Raw genomic sequence first — 17,383 nt, 5'->3', positions numbered from 1 at the left:
CGGACGTTTTTCGCAAGAAGACGTCCGTCAACGCGTTGCTACACGCTTCATCTGCCCATAATCCATCTACTATTCGTGCCATCCCCACCGGACAATTTCTGAGAATGAGGCGGATATGCTCTTCTGACAGTAAATTTGAAATTCAGTCATCCGATCTCAGGGCCCGTTTCTCTGATAGGGGTTACAGCTATAGGAACATCAAATTTGGGTACAACAGGGCCAAGAAGACCCCTAGAGCACAATTACTTGCCCACGTCCCCAAGAAACAGGACTCCTTTGATCCTTCAGTAAGGTTCATAGGGACTTATAATGAAAAATGGGATACTATGCGGGACATCATGAGGAAACACTGGCCGGTGTTACTAACCGATCCGGTGCTGGCACAGAACCTCACTGATCGGCCATTAATGACATCTAGACGTGCTAAAAATCTGAAAGATTTTTTGGTACGAAGTCATTATGTCCCCCCTACACCCAACATCTTCGGTTCACGGGGTCCATTGCAAGGATGTTTTCCCTGTGGGCATTGCCTGGCCTGCGGCAATGTCCTCCGTAGTACACAGTTCTGTTCCTCAGATGGCAGGAAAAATTATAATATCCGGCAATACATCACGTGTGGTTCTACACACGTGGTGTATTTCGCAACCTGCACCTGTCCCCTGATATATGTGGGGCTCACCTCACGTGAGCTCCGCATCAGGGTTAGAGAACATGTGGGGACATTTCCGCAGCCAGGACGGTAACTGATGATACACTTCTGAAAACCTTGCCAAGGCATTTTAGGACTCACCACTCCTGTGACCCTTCCCAGTTGAAAGTCAGAGGTATTGATATGATAAATGGGGGGATCAGGGGTGGTGATCTTAAAAAGCGCTTGGCACAATGTGAAGTGAAATGGATTCTTACTCTTGATACTATGGCCCCCCAGGGACTTAATGAGTCCATCAGTTACGCTTCCTTTCTATAACACCGTTATAAATAAAAAACTAGGTGTAAAATTCTCTTATTTTGGTGGGTTTTGGTATTTTCCGAGTGACCACCTTTTGCCTTACTGCAATTCTTGTCATTGTTAATATGACTTTTAACCCCCTTTTTAACTGTTCTTATGGTCCCATCTTTTAATGCTGGTTTTATTTGGTTTTTTCCATATAGGCACCTTATCCACCTAATGATGTTATTATGGACCCCTCTGGAAAACCTTGTCATCGGTGGCCTGTAATATAATGTTTTGATGTATGTACCCTCCTTCCTTTCCCGGTCCTCATGCGCGCATGTCCGGGTCCCCCTGCCTGTGTCTCCGTGATTGTCACCGCCGTCTGGTGTCGGGCGCATGCGCGGGAGCTATGGTGACGCGTCCCCGCTCCCGCGCATGCGCGGGATGATGTGACGGCGGTGCATCACGCGAGACTTCGCGGGCGGATCTGCGCATGCGCCACTACGTGATTTCCGGGATCGGAAAGACACCGCCACCATTTAAAAACCAGCATCTCGCTACGTACCTCATGGCATCCCATCCCCTGAAGAAGATTGAATACCTTCATCGAAACGTACGTTGGGCTATTTGGGGCCTCTTTCCCGGATCCAAATCTTCACTACCACACTTGTTATCGGACGTGGGCCTGGCAGATAAGGGGTGTGAGTTGTGGCTGGATATTTCCTGCATTGCGCTCGCCAAAACCCTGGACTTACTAGGAATGCTAATGATTGAATGATCTAACTGCATGCTCCTGCAATTGTCATGGGTTCCGGTACATCCACTCTTTATTTGAGTATAATAATGTTCCCTCTGTATTATATGTGAACATGTTTTTGTGCACTTTTACCGATATTTTGTGAACAGAGGGACATTTCCTGGGGGTGTACTGGACCCATCTATCTGACCTTATGCCCTCTTGCCTGCCATTGGCCCTGATACAGCCATTATTGATTTGGGTATACTAATGTTCCCTCTGGATTATATATGAATATGGTTTTGTATACCTTTATGTTGTAAACAGAGGGACATTTCTTATGGATGTATTGGACCTACTATATTCGGTACATGTAAAACCTAATTTTTTGATCCGGCTTTTAGTGTTCATTTTAACTCTTTCAAGCCTTTGTCACCATATTCACTAAATAAATTATGTATTCTTTGCACTGCAAAAACTCGTGTTTCTCTATTAATGACTGTGCCTGATGCTGCAATTCATTCCCATTCAAGTAAATGGGACAAAGGTACAGAACCAGGCACAGCCACACAAGTGTTTATGGTGCTGTGTCTGTGTAAATATTGTCTTTGTTTTGATCAGCAGAGGTCTTTAGTATAGGATGGCCCATATTCAATTCCTACAAAGCCCCTTTTAAACCAGGTCTTTCTTGCCCCTTTTCTTCTTCAGTCACAGAAAATAACACCTTTCATATTTACCTAAAGTACACTCCACAGTGTTGTAACTACAGATAGTGTTTGTAGAGCTGTATGCGGAGAATGTAACCTTTGGTCGAAACAATTGATGACCTAATTTGCTTGTATAACTTAGAAAGGGTTTCATACTGTCATATTTTCCATGACAAACTGTTTTAGTGATACAAAGTCTATATATAAACCACCTGAAAGCATTTATTTATCACATATATGACATGGCACTGGTATCTTTTAAGGGGGGACCTGTCACTGACACAAAGTAATGCAAGATTTTGGGTTTGGGAAATAGTCATTAGATTGTTGGTTATTAGTTTACATGAACTTCTCCATTAATTCATGATGCTTTTCCATAGTAAATGTATATGCTCAAATGAATATAAAGATATAGCTATCTTTTAGAAAACTTTATGCTGTATGTGTGACAGTTATAAAAATAACATAAAACAAAAACTGAGTATTCCCTATCCTCCCCAGGTCCAGCTGTGTCTCTACCCGAGTTTCTGTTGTTTGGCTGCACTGGTAATGTCACATTGATCGCTCTGCAGCCAGTTATTGAGCACAGCGGTTCTGCCGGTGTAGACTACTGAGCTCCGTGATTGGCAGAGACTGGAGAGGTGGTGGAGAGTCACCCGAGGAGGGTAAGTAATACTTTAGTTTTGTTTTTCCTTTTATAATTATCACAGCATATTGCATAAAGTGTCCTAAAAGAGGACAGCACTTTAAAACATCAGGTTTTCTCATCCATGACCTTTTCTGTTTTTAAAACTAACCTATAATATTTACTAGAACAAGTTACATTGTTATTGTTTTTTTTCTTAAATCAATGCGTCACCTCTGTTTCGTGGATCCAAATCTGGGATCCATTAAGAAATTGATGAAAAATAGAAAACATCCGGCATTCATTCATTTTTACCTGTTGTATTGATAAGTGACAGTGTAAAAAAAATAAAGTTTTCCTTCAGTTTAAAATAAAAAATAAACAATAACAGTCAAATAGAAATATATGATCACCAATATTTACTGCAGCCATGCAGGCAATTTGACTTCCTCTCCGGGGGTGTGAGCTGTTACAGTGGGGGAAATAATTACCGTATTTTTCGGATAAGACGCATTTTTCCGCCCAAAACTTTGGGAGGAAAATGAGGGGTGCGTCTTAAAATCCGAATGTAGCTTACCGGGTGGTTGTGCAGAGGGGTCAAAGGAGGCAGGGAGATGCTCCGAGCAGTGCACTGTGCTGACAGCGCTACTGGTCTGTGCAACGCTGTTCTGGATCGGGCCACGCCGCTCTGTTATGTTTGGCTGCTCTGTGCACGGCTGCTCCGTCCTGCTCGGCTGCTCTGTGCACGGCTGCTCCGTCCTGCTCGGCTGCTCTGTCCTGCTCGGCTGCTCTGTGCGCGGCTGCTCCATCCTGCTCGACTGCTCTGTGCACTAGATCCCATGGCTCCGCTCACCAAAAAGAGCCGGCTCATTCGGATCGTTCTCTGCTCCTTATTAAATATGTGTTCACACCAAGGTGAACACATATTTAAGATTATAGTGACGCCGCTGAAACCCCGCCCACTTACAAGGGACCAATTAGATCGCGGAGTGGGCGGGGTTTAGATGCAGGTGGGCGGGGTTTCAGCAGCGAAAAGAGCCGTTTAGAGATTTTAGTGGCTCACTTTGGTGATCCGGCTCCTGTCAGTCACTGCTGGGAGCCGGATCTTTGTGTCGGATCGTTCGCGACCGACACATCACTACTGTGCACGGCTGCTCCGTTCTGCTCGGCTGCTCCATCACCAGCCCTGCACAGAGCAGAGCGGGGTCGCCGGCCCTGCACAGAGCAGAGCGACAACGGCCCTGCACAGAGCAGAGCGGCGTCGCCGGCCCTTCACAGAGCAGAGCAGCACCCGTAGTACTCCAGTACCGCCCCTGCCTTCTGTGACTCCCGCTCCTCTGCAGGCCCCCCTCCCTAGTAAGACACCACCAGATTATAAACGGACCCCATTTTTTTTTTTTACCTTTTTTTTCCCTCCAAATTTGGGGTGCATCTTATAATCCGGTGCGTCTTATAAAACGAAAAATACGGTATTTGATCCCTTGCTGATTTTGTAAGTTTACCCACTGACAAAGAATAGTCTATAATTTTAAGGATAGGTTAATTTTACCAGTGAGAGAATATCGAAAATAAAACCCAGAAAATCATTGTATAAATTATAGGAATGTATTTGCATTTTGCAGAGAGAAGTATTTGATCTCTCTGGCAAACAAGACTTAATACTTGGTGGCAAAACCCTTGTTGGCAAGCACAGCAGTCAGACGTTTTTGGTTTTTTTTTTGTAGTTGATGATGAGGTTTGCGCACATGTCAGGAGGAATTTTGCTCCACTCCTCTTTGCAGATCATCTCTAAATCATTAAGATTTTGAGGCTGTTGCTTGGTGACTCGGACCTTCAGCTCCCTTCATAAGTTTTCTATGAGATTAAGGTCTGGAGACTGGCTAGGCCACTTCATGACCTTAATGTGCTTCTTTTTGAGCCACTCCTTTGTTGCCTTGCTTGTATGTTTTGGGTTATTGCCATGCTGGAAGACCCAGCCATGGCCCATTTTTAATGTCCTGGGGGAGGGAAGGAGGTTGTCATTCAGTATTGTACAGTACACTGCTCCATCCATTGTTCCATTGATGCGGTGAAGTAGTCCTGTGCCCTTAGCAGAGAAGCACTCCCAAAACATAATATTTTCACCTCTATGCTTGACAGTGGGGATGTTGTTCTTTGGGTCATAGGCAGCATTTCTCTTCCTCCAAACATGCCTGAGCCAGGCCAGAGCGCTCAATTTTTGTCTCATCTGACCACAGCACCTTCTCACAAACACTCTCAAAATCATCCAGGTGTTCATTGGCAAACTTCAGACGGGCCTGCACATGTGCCTTCTTGAGTAGTGGAACTTTGCGGGCACTGCAGGATTTTAACACATTACAGCGTAATGTGTTACCAATGGTTTTCTTGGTGGCAGTGGTCCCAGCTGCGTTGAGATCATTGACAAGTTCTCCCTGTGTAGTTTTAGGCTAATCTCTCACCTTCCTCATGATCCTGGATATCCCACGAGGTGATGTTTAGCATAGAGCCCCAGATCGATGTCAATTAACACTCATTTTGTATTTTTTCCTTTTTCTTACTATTGCACCAACAAGAAGTTGTCTCCTTCTCACCCAGCGTCTTACCTATGGTTTTGTAGTCCATTCCAGCCTTGTGCAGGTCTAGGAGTTGATTAGGAGTGTCTAACAGGTCTGTAGGAGCCAGAACGTTTAATGGTTGGTAGGGGAACAAATACTTATTTCTCTCTGCAAAATCCAAATAAATTTATACAATGTGACTTTCTGTAGTTTATTTTTTATATTCTATCTCTCACTGTTATAATTAACCTACCCTTAAAATTTTTCGTCAGTGGGCAAACTTACAAAATCAGCAAGGGATCAAATACTTTTTCCCCCCCCCTACTGTATTGCAGTTTTCCAGCTTATAAAGAGGATGTCTCCCATAGAAAGTATATTGGTGAATTGTTTTTATGTAATTTTCTCCACTTTCTTCACTTGGTGTCCAGGCGAAATGTACATTTTACTTTTTTTGTATAGTGTAAAAATAACAGCAACTAAGTGCTAAAATGAAGTTTGCTACGAAGGCTTATTATTGCGGGGGCAGTGTCAGTGTACTGGTTTGTTATCTGATTGTGAAAGATTTCCATGACAAAAGTTGAAAGATACACTTTGGTTTCAAGTCACATGGCCGGGTCTGTCTACGGAAAGCTGTCACATTTCCTGTGTCCTACTACCAAACAGACATGTACAAGTCCGGGAGGGGCTTTTTTTTTTGTAATTGAATATTTATTGACTTTTCAACAAAAGCTTACAGAGTTGAATCACACTAAAAATAGAATGCACACAGACATTCAATGCAATCTATGTAACTAATACAATGAAAACAAATAAAAATGACAATGAGGGATGGAAAGAGGAAAGGACCCAGGGGATAGATGGTACAGTTTGCTGCATAATTACCCTTATTAAACCATGTGAACCCTGTTTACATCCCACAGATTCCATGTTAGCATGCTGTAAAATAAGTGCATAGAGGAAAACGGGTATATGCTGCGCTAAAAAACCACTGGTATCAGGATAATGAAAAGATTTTCTTTTTTATTTCAGCAATCCAACGCGTTTCAGAGACAAGGACCGTCTCCTTTTTCAGGGAAAAAGAGACCAAGTTGATTTCTTTTTTCCCTGAAGAAGGAGACGGTCCTTGTCTCTGAAACGCGTTTGATTGCTGAAATAAAAAAAAATATATCTTTGGCAGGGATTAGCATTAGGCACCCAGAACTGCTCGTGGTTCTGGGTGCATAGTGCATCTAACAGGTTCCCTTTAAAGCTGTGAGGTGCGCCATACATCGAATGTCCTCCACCTGAGAATGCAACTCTCTGAGCGAAGGAGATTGAGCCAGTTCTCCAGCTCCTTGCTATTAAACATCTCATGGCTATAGTCAAAGGGTATGTGCGCACGTTGCGTTCATAACAGTGCGGAAAAGAACGTACCCTCTAAACTGTAAACACTGCGTTTGTAAAAAAAAAAAAAAAAATTATTTTTGAGGTGCAAGCGACAGGAGCGGGCAAGAGATTGTAGATAGGAGGTGAAGGAGAGAGCTGTGTAAAGTATAACACCCAGACATGGAGCCAGCGGCCTAGGAGTTATCGGGGTGCCGCACACAGAGAGGGAGATGTCAGGTTTAGGGAGGTTAGAAGACTGAGGGAATAGAAGTAGTTCAGTTTTGGAAAGGTTAAGTTTCAGATAGAGAGCAGACGTGATATTGGAAACTGCAGACAGTCACTGGTGTTCTGTAGTACAGCGGGGGTGAGCTCAGGGGATGAGGTGTATAGTTGTGTCATCCACATAAAGATGGTACTGGAAGCCAAATCTGCTGATGGTGTGTCCAATTGAGCAGTGTAGAGGGTGAAGAGAAGAGGGCCAAAGACTGAACCTTGAGGCACCACAACAGTGACAGGAAGAGTAGAAGATGTGGAGCCAGTAAATGGCGGCCAGAGAGACAGGCAGTGAACCAGGAGAGCACAATGTCCTTTAGGCCAATTGAATGGAGCATAGAGAGAAGGAGATGGTGGTCAACAGTGTCGAAGGCTGCAGAGAGTAGTCACCGTTACGTTTTGCTGTCAGAAGGTCATTGGTCACTTTGACGAGGGCAGTTTATGTTTAGTATAGGGGCGGAAGCCAGATTGTAGAGGATCTAGAAGAGTGAGTGGAGAGGTGGCGGGTGAGGTAGGAACAGACCAGGCGCTACAACAGTTTAGAGATGAAGAGGAGATTGGAGACTGGTGTGTACTATTTTGTGCAGGATGGGTCAAGGGAAGGTGTGGCTGCCTAGATACAGGGAGTACAAAAGGATCAGGCATGTGAATTGAACCTGCCCCATGCTTAACTCCCCCAAAATCATTTGTCAGTGGAGGGTTGGGAGACTTTTATCACATTACAGATTTGGTCTCAAAAATGAGGTCTACAGCTTACTAAAGTTTCAATATGCCTACAACTAGCGGAGCATTTAGCACCCTCCCCCACCATGCCTCCCAGGTTTTGCTGGTCTTGCAGTCAGTGTCTTGTGCCTTACTTATTGTTTCTCTTCTTCTTTTTATATAGACACTCTTGACTGATTTGTGTTTGTTTGCTGAACTCCCTCATTTCTTATGGAAACAGAGCAGTTAGCCCAGTGTGGTGGGAGGGGGCCATGTATCATTTCCAGCTAGATTACATGCTGGCTCTCATAAACATGTGACAGTGGTGAGATCACTGAATGGCGCTTTCATTAGTGTTCTCATCCTTCATGAGTCTGTCTGGCCAGATATGAATGCCATCTTTGATAATGGTCTTGAGTCAGCATAGAAACATTAAGTTTATGGTTAACAGCCTGATATGAGCTTGATGATGACAGCAGCAAAACTTCTTATTTTAAAGGGAGTCTGTATTTGACCCCCCTCAAATCTGCTGACATTGCAATATAGGTGAGGGAAAGCAGGTGAGAAGCCTATGTGCATGGTCATGCAGGTTTTATAAGGCTGCTTTCACACTACGTTTTTTTAAAATGCGTCATGAACGTTTTTTTGCTGTAAAAGTGGATCCTGTTTATACAAAGAAAAACGCATGCAAACGCAAGTGTTATTTTGTAGGATCCTGCCACTTGAAGTTTATGGGCGGGCATTGAAGTCATGTGATCGGGAGTGAGGGGAACTGAACGTGATAGACTGGGAACCGGCATCTGACAGCTGCAGACGCTGGTAACCAAGGTAAACATCGGGTAACTAAGCAAAGTGCTTTGCTTGGATACCCGATATTTACCTTGGTTACGAGCGTCCGTAGCTGCTAGGAGCCGGGCTGCCTGCTCCCTGCACACGTAACCAAAGCAAACATCGGATAACTAAGTGAAGCGCTTTGCTTGGTTACCCGATATTTACCTTGGTTATGAGCGTCCGCCGCTCTCAGGCGGGAGAGAGAGGGAGGGGGAGAGAGAGACTGATCACGCCAGGCTGGTTTCTGGGCATGCTCAGTAGAGCAAGCAGGATCCTGTCTATCAGCATGCCAGCGTTCACATGCGTTTGTGTGCAGTATAGTCAGGATCCAGTGAAAAACCGTATTTGGACGCAGCTGAAAAACACTACAAGTAGCGTTTTTGAAAAAGTTAAAAAACTGCAAGTCGCTGGATCCTCACTATAACGCACGCAAACGCATGTTGACGTGAGTCCATTGCAAATGCATTGAAATGAAAACGCATTTGCACTGGATCTGTTTTTGCGTTAAAAAAACGTTCATGACGCATGTTAAAAAAATGTAGTGTGAAAGCCGCCTAATGGAGACTTCCAAGTTTTAATCTCTCAGTGCAGCCACTGAAAGTGGCCAGTCTCCTCCTATGGAGCCTCGCTGCACTAATTTCCATGTTGCCCTCTGCTCTTGAGTGACAGTTGTGGCGTTCATGTGGCTGCATGTGACCGGACACCTGAACTACCCAATTAGTGACTTCAAATGTAGTTTAGATAAAATTTGGTTTGGGACCCGGACTTCACCTGAAGTCCGGCTGAATGCGCCAAACCGAACTTTCATGGGTTCGCTCATCTCTACTCTATAGGGCTGTCAGCAGTTTTGAGAAATCAGATATGCTGAAGCACCACCCTTTAAAGGGTTTTATACTTTTCAAAAAATGGACCCCCAAAAATTCTTGTAATGTGAAATACGAAAGCCAGATCTCATGCACAATCTCTTCGCTGCTGCTCTGGTGACATCACGTTGACAGTTCACATCACAGGGCTCAGCAACTCTTCCATTGTAGGTGGTACAAGCTGCTGAACTCTGATTGGCTGCAGCGATGATGTGGACTGTCGATGTGACATCACAACTACAGCCAATGCATAGACTAAAGCAGTAGTACAGAGCCTTCACTGTGGTATCGTGAGCACTATCTGCCTTTATTTTACAATACAGGAATCCCTTTTGAGGTCCACTTTTTTTCTAAAAGTAGAAAATCCCTTCTTAGGCTTTAAAGCCAAGACAGAGTTGTCAACTATCCATGAATTCACAGACTATCTATAAACAGAAGAGACTTTTCGGTAGAGTAATAATCTCAAACACTATGTTTGTATTTTTGTACAAAACTGGAGGAGCTTGTGCGATTGTCCAGATTTCCCAGTCATCAGTAGATGCTGCAGATGTGCAGTTCTGATCTGGACACCTGATTTTATGACCCACCATGTGAGTTGTTTTGGGGACACTTAGATGTTCTGCATTAGACATTTTATCTATGTGATTGTGTATTGTTGTGTTTAATATATTAATAGTGTGTCCTATTAGGGCAAGGTCAAATGAGGTTCCTCATCAGCATTGATCACCAGGGGAGGAAAATGTAGTTCAAGTGGCCCATTCAAATGAATAGGAGACCATGTAAGGCTATGTGCGCACGTTGCGTTCTATTACGCAGCGTAAAATAGTCACTGCATGTGCATCTCAGAACGCAGCCGAAAAGCTGCGTTCTGAGACGCATTCGGCAGAACGCAAAGTGCGCACATTCCTGCAGAATTCATGCGTTCTGGATGCTTGCACTGCCATGGGAAAAGCATCCAGAGCGCACATTTTTGACAGTGCGGTCTCACTTGGCTCTGCTGCATCCCCATAGACTTGCAGTAGAGCCGACTGGGACCGGAATGTCAAAAAGAGCACATGGCTGGCTGCGGGAGACAGCCACGCGATCAGAATGAACTCGAATGAACGTCACCTGACTTCATTGTGATCGCGCGGCTCTGTCCATGTGCCGCGGCTTGATTTGCGGTCACAGGTGAAGGACTCACCTGTGACCGCAAATCTGAGTGACTGCAGTGACCCACGCGATCACTGCTGCCGTCACTCAGATTACCCGCGGCCAGCTCGAGTCCTCCACCCGAGCCTGAGAGACGTCCCCGCACACATCCTGACATTACCACCGACGTCCCCGCACACATCCTGACATTACCGCCGACATTCCCGCACACATCCCTACATTGCCGCACACATCCCGACATTACCTCCGACATCCCCGCACACATCCCGACATCCCCGCACACCTCCCCGCACACATCCTGACATCCCCGCACACATCCCGACATTACCTCCGACATCCCCGCACACATCCCGACATTACCTCCGACATCCCCGCACACATCCCGACATTACCTCCGACATCCCCGCACACATCCCGACATCCCCGCACACATCCCGACATCCCCGCACACATCCCGACATCCCCGCACACATCCCGACATCCCCGCACACATCCCGACATTACCGCCGACATCCCCGCACACATCCCGACATTACCTCCGACATCCCCGCACACATCCCGACATCCCCGCATACATCCCCGCACACATCCTGACATCCCCGCACACATCCCGACATTACCTCCGACATCCCCGCACACATCCCGACATTACCTCCGACATCCCCGCACACATCCCGACATCCCCGCACACATCCCGACATCCCCGCACACATCCCCGCACACATCCTGACATCCCCGCACACATCCCGACATTACCTCCGACATCCCCGCACACATCCCGACATTACCTCCGACATCCCCGCACACATCCCGACATTACCTCCGACATCCCCGCACACATCCCGACATTACCTCCGACATCCCCGCACACATCCCGACATCCCCGCACACATCCCGACATCCCCGCACACATCCCGACATTACCTCCGACATCCCCGCACACATCCCGACATTACCTCCGACATCCCCGCACACATCCCGACATCCCCGCACACATCCCGACATTACCGCCGACATCCCCGCACACATCCCGACGTCCCCGCACACGTCCCGACGTCCCCGCACACGTCCCGACGTCCCCGCACACGTCCCGACGTCCCCGCACACGTCCCGACGTCCCCGCACACGTCCCGACGTCCCCGCACACGTCCCGTTGTCCCCGCACACGTCCCGACGTCCCCGCACACGTCCCGACGTCCCCGCACACGTCCCGACGTCCCCGCACACGTCCCGACGTCCCCGCACACGTCCCGACGTCCCCGCACACGTCCCGACGTCCCCGCACACGTCCCGACGTCCCCGCACACGTCCCGACGTCCCCGCACACGTCCCGACGTCCCCGCACACGTCCCGACGTCCCCGCACACGTCCCGACGTCCCCGCACACGTCCCGACGTCCCCGCACACGTCCCGACGTCCCCGCACACGTCCCGACGTCCCCGCACACGTCCCGACGTCCCCGCACACGTCCCGACGTCCCCGCACACGTCCCGACATTACCGCCGACATTCCCGCACACAACCCGACACTACAGCCCTCATCATCACCGCACACACATCGGCATTACCTCAGTGACGTCCCCGCTGACAGCGCGACTCACTTCAGTTTCTGCATGGAGCGGACAGGAGCGGCGGTGTTGTACTGCCGCTCCGGTCAGCTTCATGTAGCAGAGCTGGATGTGTCACGGGACCTCTGGATTACGCCGGACCTGGAGGGGTGTTTGGGGATTTTAATAAAGTGGTGAAAGAGGGTGGGTTTTGTCTATTATTTCAAATAAAGGATTTTTCGGGTGTATGTGTGTGTTTATTTACTTTCACCAGGTTAATCATTGGAGGTGTCTCATAGACGCTTGCAACGATTAACTAGGACTTAGTGGCAGCTATGGGCTGCTGCCATTAACTCCTTATTACCCAGATTGCCACCGCACCAGGGCAGTTCTGGATGAGCCGGGTACAGTCCCGGGACTGTCGCATCTAATCCATGCGGCAATTCCGGGCGCCTGCTGGCTGATATTTTTAGGCTGGGGGGCACCCCATAACATGGGGCTCCCTATCCTGAGAATACCAGCCTTTAGCCGTGTGGCTTTACCCTGGCTGGTATCAAAATTGGGGGGGACCGCATGCCGTTTTTTTTTTTTTTTTTTTGTTTTTTTTTTAATTTTTTATTTATTTTACTGCACTACATAGACCTGCCCACCGGCGACTGTGATTGGTTGCAGTCAGACACGCCCCCATGCTGAGTGACAGCTGTCTCACGGCAACCAATCATAGGCGCCGGTGGGCGGGGGAAGCAGGGAATACGAGATTGAATAATTGTCGGCCGGCATTTTCAAAAGCAGGAGAAGCCGCCGGAGCAGTGTGACAGCCGTGCAGCTGATCGGTGAGTATGAGAGGGGAGAGAGGGATAGACCGACAGAGAGAGAGAGAGAGAGACCGACTGACAGGGAGACACAGAGAACGACAGACAGACAGAGAGAGAGACCGACATTACAACCAATACGCACAAAAGAAGTGACATGTCACTTCTTAGAATGCATGCTCCGGGCAGCAGCCGAAACGCTGCGCTCTAATACGCCATGTGCGCACGGCTCCTGCATAATCTTCATAGATTATGCTAGGGACGCAGGACGCATGCAGTTACGCTGCGGTGCAGATCGCAGCGTAACTGCATGTAAATACGCAACGTGCGCACATAGCCTAGTACCTTTTTGCATTTAGTATTCGTTTACAGCAGAGTCCCTCTCCACTGCACTCGACAGAAGGGTTGAGTTTATATCCCCATAAAAGCCGTATAAATTAGAATTGCTTATAAAAAAGCAGCATATAATGCAGTTTTTGCCTAAAGTAGATCTGATTAAAATAATTGTCCTTATCGTATAGCTTAAGGCCCCGTCACACTAATCAACATCGCTAGAAACATCGCTGCTAACGAACAACTTTTGTGACGTAGCAGCGATGTTGCTAGCGATGTTGCTGTGTGTGACATCCAGCAACAACCTGGCCCCTGCTGTGAGGTCGTTGGTTGTTGCTGAATGTCCTGGGCCATTTTTTAGTTGTTGCTGTCCCGCTGTGAAGCACAGATCGCTGTGCGTGACAGCGAGACAGCAACAACTAAATGTGCAGGCAGCAGGAGCCGGCTTCTGCGGAGGCTGGTAACCACAGTAAACATCGGGTAACCAAGAAGCCCTGTCCTTGGTTACCCGATATTTACCTTTTGTTACCAGCCTCCGCCGCTCTCACTGTCAGTGCCGGCTCCTGCTCTGTGCACATGTAGCTGCAGGACACATCGGGTTAATTAACCCGATGTGTGCTGTAGCTAGGAGAGCAGGGAGCCAGCGCTAAGCGGTGTGCGCTGCTCCCTGCTCTGTGCACATTTAGCTGCAGCACACATCAGGTAATTAACCCGATGTGTGCTGTAACTGGGAGAGCAGGGAGCCAGCGCTCAGTGTGCGCTGCTCCCTGCTCTCTGCACGTGTAGCTGCGTGCGCTGGTAACCAAGGTAAATATCGGGTTGGTTACCCGATATTTACCTTAGTTACCAAGCGCAGCATCTTCCACGCGGCGCTGGGGGCTGGTCACTGGTTGCTGGTGAGCTCACCAGCAACTCGTGTAGCGACGCTCCAGCGATCCCTGCCAGGTCAGGTTGCTGGTGGGATCGCTGGAGCGTCGCAGTGTGACATCTCACCAGCAACCTCCTAGCAACTTACCAGCGATCCCTATCGTTGTTGGGATCGCTGGTAAGTTGTTTAGTGTGACTGGACCTTAACACACAGCAGGTACTATATACAGCAAAGTCTGTGGCCATAATATTTGCATATATCACAATGTGAAAGTAGGGACTCCCAGTTCCCACCTCTTGTATGTATAATATTGATAGGAAAGCTCAGCAGCATTCATCGTCTTTTCTTCTAATGAACATAGATTATTTTTAACTAATGAAGAAACAAAACTGATGCCGGAAAGGCAGGAAATATTTGTCACTAGTATTGCATATCTGCCTCTGGGCTTCCTGTCAGTTGAACCACTAGTAACGTAACAGATGTGCAAAGACTGCGGTGCTAATGAACGTCATTTAAAAGATTACCACTGAGCATAAGGCTACTTTCACACTTGCGTTGGACGGCTTCTGTAGCATTGCGTTGTGTGACGGATGCAACGGATGCGTTGCATATAGTGGCACAACGGATGCTACGGATCGTATAAAACAACGGAAAGCTTTTTTTTAATTTATTTTCTTCTTTACAGTTTTACCGGCAGCAGACTATTGTGAACGATCAGCTGATCGCTCTCAATAGCCGGCTGCTGGTCGATCAGCTGATCGTTCAGCCGCCGAGAATGTGTGCGGGGGGCGGAGTGAGGAGTGGGTGGAGCCGAGCGGGCCATGGCGCTGAGGACAGGTGAGTGTGTGTGTGTGTGTGTGTGTGTGTGTGTGTGTGTGTGTGTGTGTGTGTGTGTATACATGCAGAGTGGAGTGTGGGAGGGGGCGGAGCCAAGCGGGGAAGTGTCGGGCTCCCTGCACACTTTGCCGATATTTACCCTCGCTAAGAACTTTGCTTGGTTACCCGATATTTACCTTGGTTACGGGTGCAGGGAGCCAGAGAGAGCATGCGCAGTGAAATCCAACGGATTGCGCTGCTCAAAAAAAGTTACATGCTGTGTTCCTCCCACCCGGCGCAGCGTCAAAATAACGACGCTGCGTCGTCCAGCGGATGCAACGCTGACACTTGGGTTACGGTGCATCGTCCATACAAGTCTATGGAGAATAGCGCAGTGCGTTAACGGACTGCGCTATTCTCCACAGTGACGGACTCCGCTGAACGCAAGTGTGAAAGTACCCTAAGTAAGTGAACCCCTTGTGTCAGATTTATTAATACCAGAAAAGGTAGACGCTCGGTGCTCTCTATAAACCGTTGTTTCATATTATGGTCCAGCTATCACAGGATTAGAAATGTGCTCAGCACTTTTACACACACATATGTGTATAAATTTATCTTTGCTACTAGAACTCATATTAAATTGTGATAAAAAAAGAACAAATTTTGGAACCCCTTTTAGAGACCAGGTTAGGACATGGCTTCACCCAGACCTGTAGGGCATTGGTGGTGCTCACTCTGCAAGTGTAAACGTAATTCAAAATAAGAGAGAAAAAAATAGCAGCACTCCCCGTCCCAGGACCTAGATTTATTGTGGCAGAAATACGAGGTAGGGAACGAACAGAAGACGGCCGTCTCGTCTGGCCCACGCGCTTCAATGGGTCTTTTCTTATCTTGATAACTCCTATCTTGTTTGTACCTCTCTACTTGTACATATCTTCAAAAAAAAAATCACCAGAACTGAATCAAACAAATATATGGTAATAAAGGGAACCACTAGCATTATGAATCGGACACTGGCTCATATATCATTTCATATCAGCCTGATATGTTTGTTTTTTTTTACTCTTGAGAGATCACCTAAATGTAATGGCCGCCTAAGAACCAAATGGCTTGAGTGACTTATCCAAGAGGCTGGTCCCCTGCAGCTTCTCCCCACCCTGTCCCACCTGACAGGTATATGTGTACATAGGAAGAGGTCTGTCACTCCAAGGAAGTGAGAAGAAGTTTTGGGGAATGGGCTTCTTAAAGGGAACCTATCAGGTCCAATATGCACCCAGAATCACAAGCAGTTCTAGGTGCATATTGCTAATCCTTGCCTAATAGTTCCTGTATACACTAGCATAGATAGAGATCTTTAGAAACAGTATTTCTAAAAATCTTATCGTATACTAATGAGCGTGAGGACTAGTCCCCTGGGCGTTAGTTCCCCTTGCTTGTCGGCCCCATTAGCATGTTAGTATGCCCCTGTGGGTGTGCTATCATGCTAATGAATGCGTAGTGTCACAGGATGATCTCACTCACCCCTCCACCGCCATTGCATCCGATGCTGGATTTCGGCTCAATGCGCATGACCCCAGATTTTGGGTCATACGCACTAAGAAGCCAGGTGTACGCGTCCTGGCTTCAAACTGAAGAAGTGCGCATGACCCAAACTCTGGGGTCATGCACTAAGCCGAAATCCCCCGTTGGACGCGAAGGAAGCGGAGAGGTAAGTAAAATCATCCTCTGACGCTGTGTATTCATTAGCATGTTAGCATGCCCACAGGGACTAACTAACATGCTAATGGGGGCAACTAGCAAGGGAAGCAATGCCCAGGGGACTAGTCCATCCGCTTATTACCATACAATATAAGATCTTTAGAAATACTTTTTCTAAAGATCTTTATCTATGCTAGTGTATACAGGGACGGTTAGGCAGGGATTAGCAACATGCACCCAGAACTGCTCGTGGTGAAACCTCCCCAGCTGAAATAGCGAAGCCGGACTCTGATTCACGTTGTCCGTGGTTTCAGTAGCAGGAATCAGTTGTCAGGTTCTTTTAATCTGAAAATTGTATTTAAAAATAAAGGATCGGTCTTTATACATTTTGAGAGGTAAGAATACTTCCATACAATTTTATATGTACTGAATGTGTAAAGTCCATCAGTTGCAGTTCTCTTGGCACGTCATGCCCTCCTTTATGTACTTTGGGGTAACAGAATAGCTTTTTTTTTCTTTTTTTATAAATGCATTAAATTTGTGCTTGTACACTACAGCTTGTCAGTC

General features: G+C 47.2%; 1 protein-coding gene across 5 annotated transcripts in view; it reads left to right on the top strand.

Annotated features, from left to right (window-relative positions):
* The window catches only part of ELF1 (E74 like ETS transcription factor 1), a 203,588-nt gene that overhangs the window by 103,191 nt on the left and 83,014 nt on the right, over positions 1 to 17,383 (top strand). For 3 of the 5 annotated variants that reach the window (XM_075336846.1, XM_075336844.1, XM_075336845.1), the window contains one exon: positions 2,879 to 3,042. The exons of the other annotated variants lie outside the window; for them this stretch is intronic. The gene's annotated coding sequence lies outside the window, so the exon portion shown is untranslated. The remainder of the gene's footprint in view (positions 1 to 2,878; positions 3,043 to 17,383) is intronic. 5 annotated transcript variants of the gene reach the window in all.

The sequence above is a fragment of the Anomaloglossus baeobatrachus genome, chromosome 2 (assembly GCF_048569485.1).
Source record: "Anomaloglossus baeobatrachus isolate aAnoBae1 chromosome 2, aAnoBae1.hap1, whole genome shotgun sequence".
Classification (NCBI taxonomy): domain Eukaryota; kingdom Metazoa; phylum Chordata; class Amphibia; order Anura; family Aromobatidae; genus Anomaloglossus; species Anomaloglossus baeobatrachus.
Note: the sequence above shows the minus strand (reverse complement) of the source record. Positions and strands in the feature narration are given on the sequence as shown.